Raw genomic sequence first — 9,732 nt, 5'->3', positions numbered from 1 at the left:
ATGGGCTTTTTCCCTGAGAGTCACCATTGCCCCCTTACATCACTGACACAATGATGCGTTGGGATGGAGAGACTTCTGCGAGAGGGCTCGGACGGTCAAGCCATCTGTAGTGACCACATTTTATGATGGGAAGCCTCACAAAATCACTACCGAGCAGATATTGGAGAAGCGACAATCAGATTCAGCGTCAAGAAAATTAACCATCTGTATAATTTGGAAGATATTCCCAACGTCGAAGGAAATAGAATCATAGAAGCTCCAACACCTGAATAGCAGAAGAAAGCGGTGAAAGTGATCGCACTACTTAGCACAAAATGGACCACATCAGCAAAAGGGGTCAAAAGGTTGTCACCTCACAACTTAATGCCTGAAGCAAATGTTTGGCTATACTTCGTCAAAAGGAAACTCCTCCCAACCACGCATGATCCCTCAGTCTCACAAGAGAGAGTGATGGCCATATTTTGCATCATGCGGCTAATCCCAATCAACATTGATCGCTTGATTGCAGGTCAAATATGGTCATTCTTCTCAGGACTTAGGAGGCAACTATTCTTTCCATTGCTTGTAACATAGTTATGCGTTGCGCAAGGCTGGTTCGAGGAAGAGGAGGATGTTAAAGTTAGAAGTACACTCACAAGTAATTCTTTCTGCCACCTCATGAGACTGCTAACTCAATCTAAAAGCCAGCCAGAATAGCAGGTCAAGTGACGAGCCCACAAAGCCAAACGCTTCCAAAACCCTCTCAATGGAAAAAGCAGAAGGTGACTATTGCCCCAAAAATTGAAGAAAGGGTGATCGCTGAAAAAACTCTAAATCTAGAGAATCAGTGAGCGAAAGAAAATCGTTCCAAACTCCATTGTGAATGAACATAAACATTTACAATCAAACGAAACAATTATGCATCAAAGAATAAATTACAGCATGCTTCGAAGAATAAACACAAAGGGATCGAGGAATACCTTTGAAGAACCCTTTCTTCTAGTATGTCCTTGACCAAACTCGAACGCGTTGAACAGCATGAACGCAACGAGCAAACTCAGTAAACAGCATAAGCTGGAAGATCCTTGATCACAACCGAATAAAATTCAAACCTTGATCCTCGATCAGAACTCGACACCACCACGAGGCTACCTTGGTATTCTTGGTGTGAGAATCTAGGAGTTGTGGGCTCTGTGTGGATTTGGATAGAGGGATGGAGGAACTAGATGATCAAGTAGGTGACATAAGGAATAAGTCTATCGTATAGACTTAAGTACTCAATCGTTTAGTAAGCGAGTAACTATCGTATAATAAACTCGATGACTATCGTTCACTCTCTCAACAAGTTATCGTATAATTTTGATCTTTTTGCACGTTCTATAAAAAATGAAAACAATTTTCATCTTTATCCATCAGTTGCCATAAACCGTGCATGGCAACATATCTAATTTATGTTGGGTTTAGGGTCTAGGGTTTAGGGTTTATAATTAATTTATTATAAATAAATATAATAACTAATTTATCATATTATATTTATAACCTATAATTTTAATATTACATCATATGCAACATATAAACCATATTTCTTTTTCTCCTTTATGGCATTTAATATAAATCATTTTATATTAATTCCTCCAATCAAATAATATATCAAATACATTAAATCAATTATATCACATATAATTGAATCAATTTAATTATATCATGTATAATGAAATTCCCTCTAGTTAATTTGAACATTTCAAACTAACCCAAAAACAGATTCTCAAGATGAATCCATTAAGCTACTAAGGGGACCTTATAGATCTGTAGCTTGAAGCTCCAAGGTGCGTGAATAACTAACTAAACTCTTTAATCACGATATCCACCATTCGTTAACTGTCGGGCACTCCACTAAAGATCGACAGCTGCACCCTTCGCACTACAGATATATTTTCGTGTCCATCAAATATATCCAATCAATAGTACGATGACCCTTCACAAATCGCTCGTAAGTAGAGTTAGGCTAATTTGCCGTTTTGCCCCTATAGTTACATCTAACTTTTTAAGTACCACTGATTTCTCTAATGAACAATACATCATAGTCCTACTATGACTAAACCATTCTTGAGCCAAGAGAAGGTGTCGCACCACATTGTTCAAGCCCCAGAATCAGCCCTTAAGGGAGCAATTTATCTACTTATCCCTGCTTCGGGGAAAGAGTGAATTTTGTCTTGTGTAACTGAGTTCCCAGTTCCCCAATCAGACGAATCCCAAAAGTGGTAGGTTTGAGTCCGCGATCTGGCCACTCGCACCCATACAAATCAAAGAACTACCCTCATAGGCAAGAGTTCTCAACTCATTCGGGATTAAGGTCATGTTACCTATGATCATCCTAGTGAAATGAAAGTCTCTATCATGAACGGTGTTATATAATGAGACTAAACATTTCGTGATCCGGTCTTATACAAACTCCTTTGTATAGAGCATTCCTACTCGCATGTCTAATACACGAATGATTAGGATCAGACCATTTGTAGCACTTTACAACATTTGTAACACCTACAAAGCGGGCCACACTCGTAGTGTCACCAGGATAAGGTTTCCCTCCTTTATCCATATACTACTGACCATTTAGGTTATCACTTAAAGCACGATCTACTTGTATGTCTCCACATACATGCTTAAGTTACAACGATAACCAGGGATCGTAGTTTATTGGTTTATGGTTAATGCAACTAAAATATTTCATATTTCATAGACTGAAGTGAATAAAACATCTCATATTATAAATCACCAAGTGTTTTCTCATACAAGTGTTTACAAACTACAGGACCCTACGAGATTTAGGGCATCAACCCCAACAATCGCATCACCCTAAGAAGAAAGGTCCCAGCTACCTCAACCTAGAGCAACCTCCCCCAAAAATGATGATCATGAGAAGTCTCTTAGGTTGAGCATTGATCTCAACAAGTGCCCGCCATCACTCGAGAAGCCCCCTACTCCTGAAGATTACCCTCTTTCTATCTCTCCCATCACATTCAAATTACCAGCACCCCCTTCCCCTAAATCCAAATCAAGTCCACCACGCACCACAGTTGATGACCCAAGTTTGACTATGCCTAGATTAGAAATGGGTAGTTCAGGCATTGGTAAGGCCAGTGAGCATCAAACCAATAAAGAACACCAGCACCATGAAGCCAATGCAACTGAAGGAATGGACCCTGACGATGAATGGTACAATTTCCTTCATGATGACCACCGAGAACCAATTTTAGGAGGTATTGATGAGCTGCGGCAACAACAATAACTCCAAATACAAATGAATGATCTGAAGCAATAGCAAGAAGAACTCGTTAGCCAATATAACGAGTTAAGTGAATTGGTTCAAGGCCAGCAGGGTATAACGCACAACTTCATTCGGCAACAGACATAGAGACAGCATGACCAATTACATTTCATGATCCAATTCTTTCAAGATGTTATCGCTCGCCTTGTGGTAGGATGACCTATTCCCCCACATCTGCAAGCTCCTCTACAATTCCCCAACAAAGATCCACCGCAAGAGCAAAACAACAACGATGTAGGAGAAAATTAAATTTGGGTGTTTCCTTCTATGTTTTTCTTCTCCTTTGTACTATCGCATTGCATTATCAATTTAAGTTTGAACTTACTATGCAATTGCCTACTTTTCTTTACCTTTTCTTTCTATTTGTATCTTGCATATACTTTTGATCGCCTAAGTTGTTCGATTCTTTTGTTGCTTTTTAATAATGACCTCAATGATGATATCGTGTATCAATGCATTAGTTAGCTCGATTGATGTTAGTATTAAGTTTTAGGATTTTGTCTTAGGAAACATTTCTAGGATTTACTGTGCATGCAAGCTTTACTTCAAACTTCTTTTGCAATATCTTTCTAACTCCATCGCATAATTCAATTCTCAGCAATGAGGACCTTGCTATTCTCTAAATTTAGGGGTGGGAGGTTTGAGCGAAAAACATTCAATTCTAGTTCTTAAAAGCCCTGATCTCCTTGATTTCATTCATTTCCAAAAAAAAAAACGTTGAAATCGGATCTTGCTCATAGTTGTGTCCACATGACACCCATGGGGGCAAGCCAAAACGAAGGTAGGAACCATGATCAACGCAACAAATAATTAATCGCAACTCCACTGTCATGTCAAATTACAAGGCATGAATTAAGACTGAAAAAAGCATCTTGCTCATAGTTGAATGTCCACATGACACCCATGGGGGCAAGCCAAAACAAAGCTGAGATGCTCGGATCAGTGCAAGATTGAACCTAATGGATATATCAAGGATAACTTTATTTTGTTTTGAAAAAAACTCAAACCAAAGCACATTTCTGAAAAATGAAATATAAGATGGTTTTGGAAATAAGTAAGGGACTTTTAAAGAATAATGCTTGTGGCATCTTAAGACGAGAAATATTTTTTTAGGGAGAAGAGTAAACTCATGAAAGCTTTAGTCTAGCAATATGAGTTGAGCACTTTGAGTGGTCTAAGCGATATAACAAAGCGATCGGATTTGCTAGGAATCTTAAGTATATGCTTGAGGACAAACATTGTTTTAAATTTGGGGGTGTGATAACTTGTAAAAATACAAGTTATTCTACCTCTTTTATCTAAAACAATTAGGAAAAAGCTATAAAAATGTGACAATTTGGTAAGAAAAATCATAGAAATAATTACAACATGCGATCGCACACACTCAACGCCTAATCTATCTATTTTAAAGCTAAATCATTTTGTTTAGTGTAGAATGATTGCTAATATGATCAAATGAAAATTTTCAATGCTTACATATGATCGCATAGCTAGACGAGTCGGTGACTCCAGGCGATGAGACATGGCGCGACACTTGGGCGGTGGAGGTCAAATCAAAGATTGAGTTGGTGGCTAATAAGAAAGCTTTATTGTAGAGCCAATGAACTCCTAACGCACAGCAGGCGACGCATCAGGGTATGGAATTTAATGCATCTTATCAACACAATCATAAGTAAGAGAAGAAAAGCTATCCTCGTCGTCTATAAATAGCCATGAAATCGCCATGCAAAAGACATAACTTGCTAAGAGAAGAATCAAGAGTAAAAATTATGTCAAATGAACTCCATCTTTCAATAATTACAGTGAAGCAGCCATTGAGGAAGTCAAGGGAAACAAGAAATTGTGCACCACGACTTAACTTTCTTTCCCTATTCTCTATCTCAAAGTGCATTTGTATTGTTTAAGCATTACAAAGACTCATTTTTTTTATATGAAAACATATTCATTTCAACTTTCATCCATACTCTCTTTATTCATTATGAGCAGCTAAATCTTTCATGGGTTGAGAAGCATCTAGCTAATATGAACTAAGCAATATTTAAATCATGCATTTTACTTGTTTTATGTATGCCTGATGAAATACTTGGATAACTCGAAAGATTACCCTAAGTAGATTAAATCTCAGTTTGAGAAAATTAGAAATTTAGTACTCATAAAACAAGTAAAGAGGTTCCTTAGAAATAAGTAACATCTTTTACATTACACACATATCACATGCATCCTAGAGATAGGATATTGTGCCCATGTACACTGAGAAGTGTAAGTTCTAATCTTGAGTGCATCGTGTGAATGCATGATTTATATATTCACTTAGGAATTTTTGGCAAATATTCTTCTCAACCCTGTCATCAAATATCTACATTTCATAACCATCGCATATACTGTTTCACTCAAAGTATAAAACCCCATCGCACATAACTTAGTGTTTGAGTAATGTAAAAAATCAATCTGATTTGTAATCAATTGTGTCAAGATCAAAGCATTAGACTTCATTGCATACTTGTAAAGAAATCCCTGAGTTCGTCCCTAGACTCACCAGGACTCTAGTTGAGCTTGCACTTGGGTTCAATTAGATAAAACAGTCCATTATAGCCTCACAATTAATATTCATTTCTTCACATGTTATGAATGCATCAGTAACAAAATTCTCTTTTAAGATTTCAATATCACCAACCCTCGACTCTTTGGGGAGTCTACAAACGGCGACTCGCCCTTCTCTTGACAAAGGAACATAACGCAAGATTGGAGAGCTCAAATCTTTTTCATCTTTTAGAACTGTAGTATTCGTAAAGCTGGTGGAGTCCTCACTCTCTTTAGAACCAGAGACATTTGCCCTGTCGGTTGTTTCTTTCCTTGCATCTGCTCGTATCTAGACTTGAGTTTATCCTCCCCTTTTGTTAACAAGGTCTCCATAGGCATAACTTCACTGACTATCACTTTTCAAGTAAAACTTTGTGTCTACAAAGTGAGACTTAGTTTCTGAGAATGGATTAGAGTCCACTTCAACTTTCTTAATGTCATCCTGATAGAACTTGAAACATTGATGCAATGTTGAAGTTATCACTCCATTTTCGTGAATCCAAGGACGACCTAGTAATAGCTTATCAGTGGCCCTCGAGTCTATGACATGAAACAATGCATTGACCTTCAGTTCGCGAATGATGAGTTCTAAGCGTATCATGTCTATCACTCTTTGGCTGCCTTAGTTGAAGCCTTGAATTATGATCAGGCCAAAGAATGGTGTTGTTAATTTAAGCTTAACCCAAACAAATAAAATTTAAACTAGAGAGTAGATATAGTGGAGTACGAGATCGTCCACAAAGAATCTTTTTTAACAAGCAAACTTGACTCTTGAATTCCTAAATGTAGGGGGTTTGGATTTTTAGAAACAAAGTAAAACTAAAGCTAAGAAGTGATGTTAATTTTATAAGAGACTAATAATAGAGAGCATAAAAGAATTCTTGCTAAAATTTCAATGTAAAAGATCTTAGAGAATTATGTGGGTTAGCCCAATTTAATCATTGGCTTAATTGTACTTATGCAAATTAATTGTTCCATGGCCCACTAAAGACATGCTCTAATGGCCCAATTAGTTAATCAACCTAAAATTGTCAATTAACCCTAATTTAGTTCAGAGATGCTTCCTTATGACATTTCATATCAAATTCCTAACTTGCATTAATTTTTAGGCCTTTTCTTGACTATGACATGCTTGAAATACTATAGAGTTAATTCAAGAATGATTTGATTTGAACGTTCTAAATTAGTCATGCTTTCAAGAAAATTGGAAAGAAAGTCCTAATTTTCATTCAAGATTCCTAGTTTTTGCAACTTATTTACAGTTATGCAATAGTGCCTTGTAAATTTTGCATAAAAAACTTAACAAATTTGAGGTGTCAACTCATTTCCATTATATTTTATTAAAATTAAAATCAAGAACGTTTAAGAACAATCATTTACATAAGAGAAAAATACAAGAAAAAACCTCAAGAACTGACTAACCTAACAATTTCCCTAAGAAAGAAGATTACCTAGTCATGAACTGGTAGGATCTTGAACAAATCCATTGAATCAAGCAAGAAATTGTTACAAAATTGAAGAAGTTACAGAAAGAATGATGAAAAATGCTCTTAAAATCGTATGAAAAATGGTCTCCCCCCCCCCCCAAAAAAAAAAAAAAAAAAATTGGAAATTTTCCTTTTACACAGATGGTGCAACATCGCGACACTAAGGGTAGCGTTGCGATAGTTTTTTGTCTGATTTGCGACTAGAGCATTGCAATGCTCACTTGTGAAGGTGCTCGCATGCAGATTTTCATTTTTTTCTGTCAATATTGGTAGTGTTGCGACACTCGTTGGTGGCATTGCGACGCAACCTATATGGCGAATTTAAGCATGCTTCTGCCTTTCAACGTTGCCCGATGCTAATTAGAGGGTCGAGACGCTGCTTTCAATGGCATTTTGGTAAATATTTTGACTTCTTTTAGAATTGGTGATTCTTGGCTTATTTTTGCTTCTTCTAGCTCCAAACTTCTTCTAATCACTCCAAAACTCTCGGGAACGAACTTAACCTATAAATTTATCATTTTGAGCACATGAGTGGTATAGAATTAAGGGACCTATGCACTAAAACTAAGCTTTTTTCAATAGCTATCAAAATACCCCCAACTTGGCTTTTGGTCGTCCCGAGCAAATAAAACTAGAAATATGCATACATTCAAGCAAAATTATGAAACACTTAATTTTTTTTATTCATCTTGTCATTCAAATTTTTGTTTATATGTTCATTTAAACTACACAATCAATTGATTCTAGACTCATTTCTCAGTAGTCGAACAAGTAGTTATACAAGTAAGCATTTATAAAGTTAAAATTTACTATCAAACAGTCGAAACTTTTTTTTGGAAAGAAAACTCTTTTTCTAGCAAAAACATAAAGAAATGATTGCAAAGCTTTAGTATATTTAAGAGTCAAAAACTAGTGGAAAGGTGTTATTTAACTCTTAATTCCTCTTCGCCCTACACTGACTTGGTTATCAGTCTAAGATATACCTTAACTTGCATTATAAAGTAGCAATTCTAAGACAAGGATGCTTTTATACTCACACACACAAATCTTAATTGTCATTTCTTTTACCTAGAAGGATAACTTTCACACTTCGACTGTCAGTAACCTATTACTCTTTTCTCGCGGGACCTAACTAGACACGTGGAGGTAGCTATTTTCACCTCTATCCATGCACCCACATACACGTTAGTGAAAGTTATGTTAAGAAGTCATGTTATTTTGCAAGCTTGCTTTAATTTTTTTAGAGCAACTATTTTTTTTTATATATCACTAGGCCTTTTTTATTCTCCTTGTCTAGACTTGCTACTCTAATAAGATAGTTGTTCTCAAGACCAAAAGTTTACATATTGGGGTGACAAAGAAAATCAAGTAGACATGACATTTCTAAAAGTCTAAGATTCTAAATAAACTAGAAAACAAAGCATTCAATTTTTTTTCTGAAATTAAAAGGAAAAGAAAATTTCTTAAGAAAAATAGTTCCAAAATTTTGTTTGAAAACTTTAAAATATCTAAAAAAAAATTTGTATCTTTACTAAAAAGAGTGTGTCATAAAAAATTCATCGATAAGAATCAAGTGATCATGTAAAAATCAATTGAAAATATAAAACAAAATGAATGTGATTCTTTTATTTTGTGTTTTCATGTATTCAGTCAATCGTGCATTTATTTATTCCTGAACAAAATGAGTAAAGAGTCCAAGAATGGTAGTTTGGAGTATAAAAAAGAAATCATGAAGAATCATTTTTAATATGAAAGACATATTTTATCAAGAAGTAAAAAATTCACAATCTCAAAATAACAAGGCTATCATCAAGATATTAGAGCCATAAACATATAGTCAAGATATCAAAATATCAAAATATCAAAATCATAAAATCTAAATTTAACTCGAGTTTAGATGCTCAAGGGTTCTAGACATGCATTTATATCATCAAAGAGCAAAAAAAAAAAGACTCATTTTTAAAAAGAAAAATTATCCTTAAAAATGACAAAAACATGAAATGCTTCCTTACCCCCAAACTTTAGAATGAAACATTGTCCTTAATATTCAACTATGCATATAAAAAACAAAAAGACAAAAATGAGAGGGATATAGAGAAACTCCCGGGCTTTTAGAGGGTGTTTTTTCTTTGCTCGAGAGTGATTCTTTATTTGAAAATTCACCTGAAAAGAAGATTTTTTTTTTTTTAGACTATACTAAAAATAAAAAATAATAAACATGAAAAATAAAATATGAATATAAAAAGGAAAATAAAAGAAAATTTTTCTTATTCATGCAAATTTTTTAGCATTGTTTGCCCGACATAAATGAAATGGGGGATCAAGTATATGAGGGATGAGTTAAACGCAAGTTCAATT

This window comes from Benincasa hispida, chromosome 4 (assembly GCF_009727055.1).
Source record: "Benincasa hispida cultivar B227 chromosome 4, ASM972705v1, whole genome shotgun sequence".
NCBI classification, from domain to species: domain Eukaryota; kingdom Viridiplantae; phylum Streptophyta; class Magnoliopsida; order Cucurbitales; family Cucurbitaceae; genus Benincasa; species Benincasa hispida.
Note: the sequence above shows the minus strand (reverse complement) of the source record.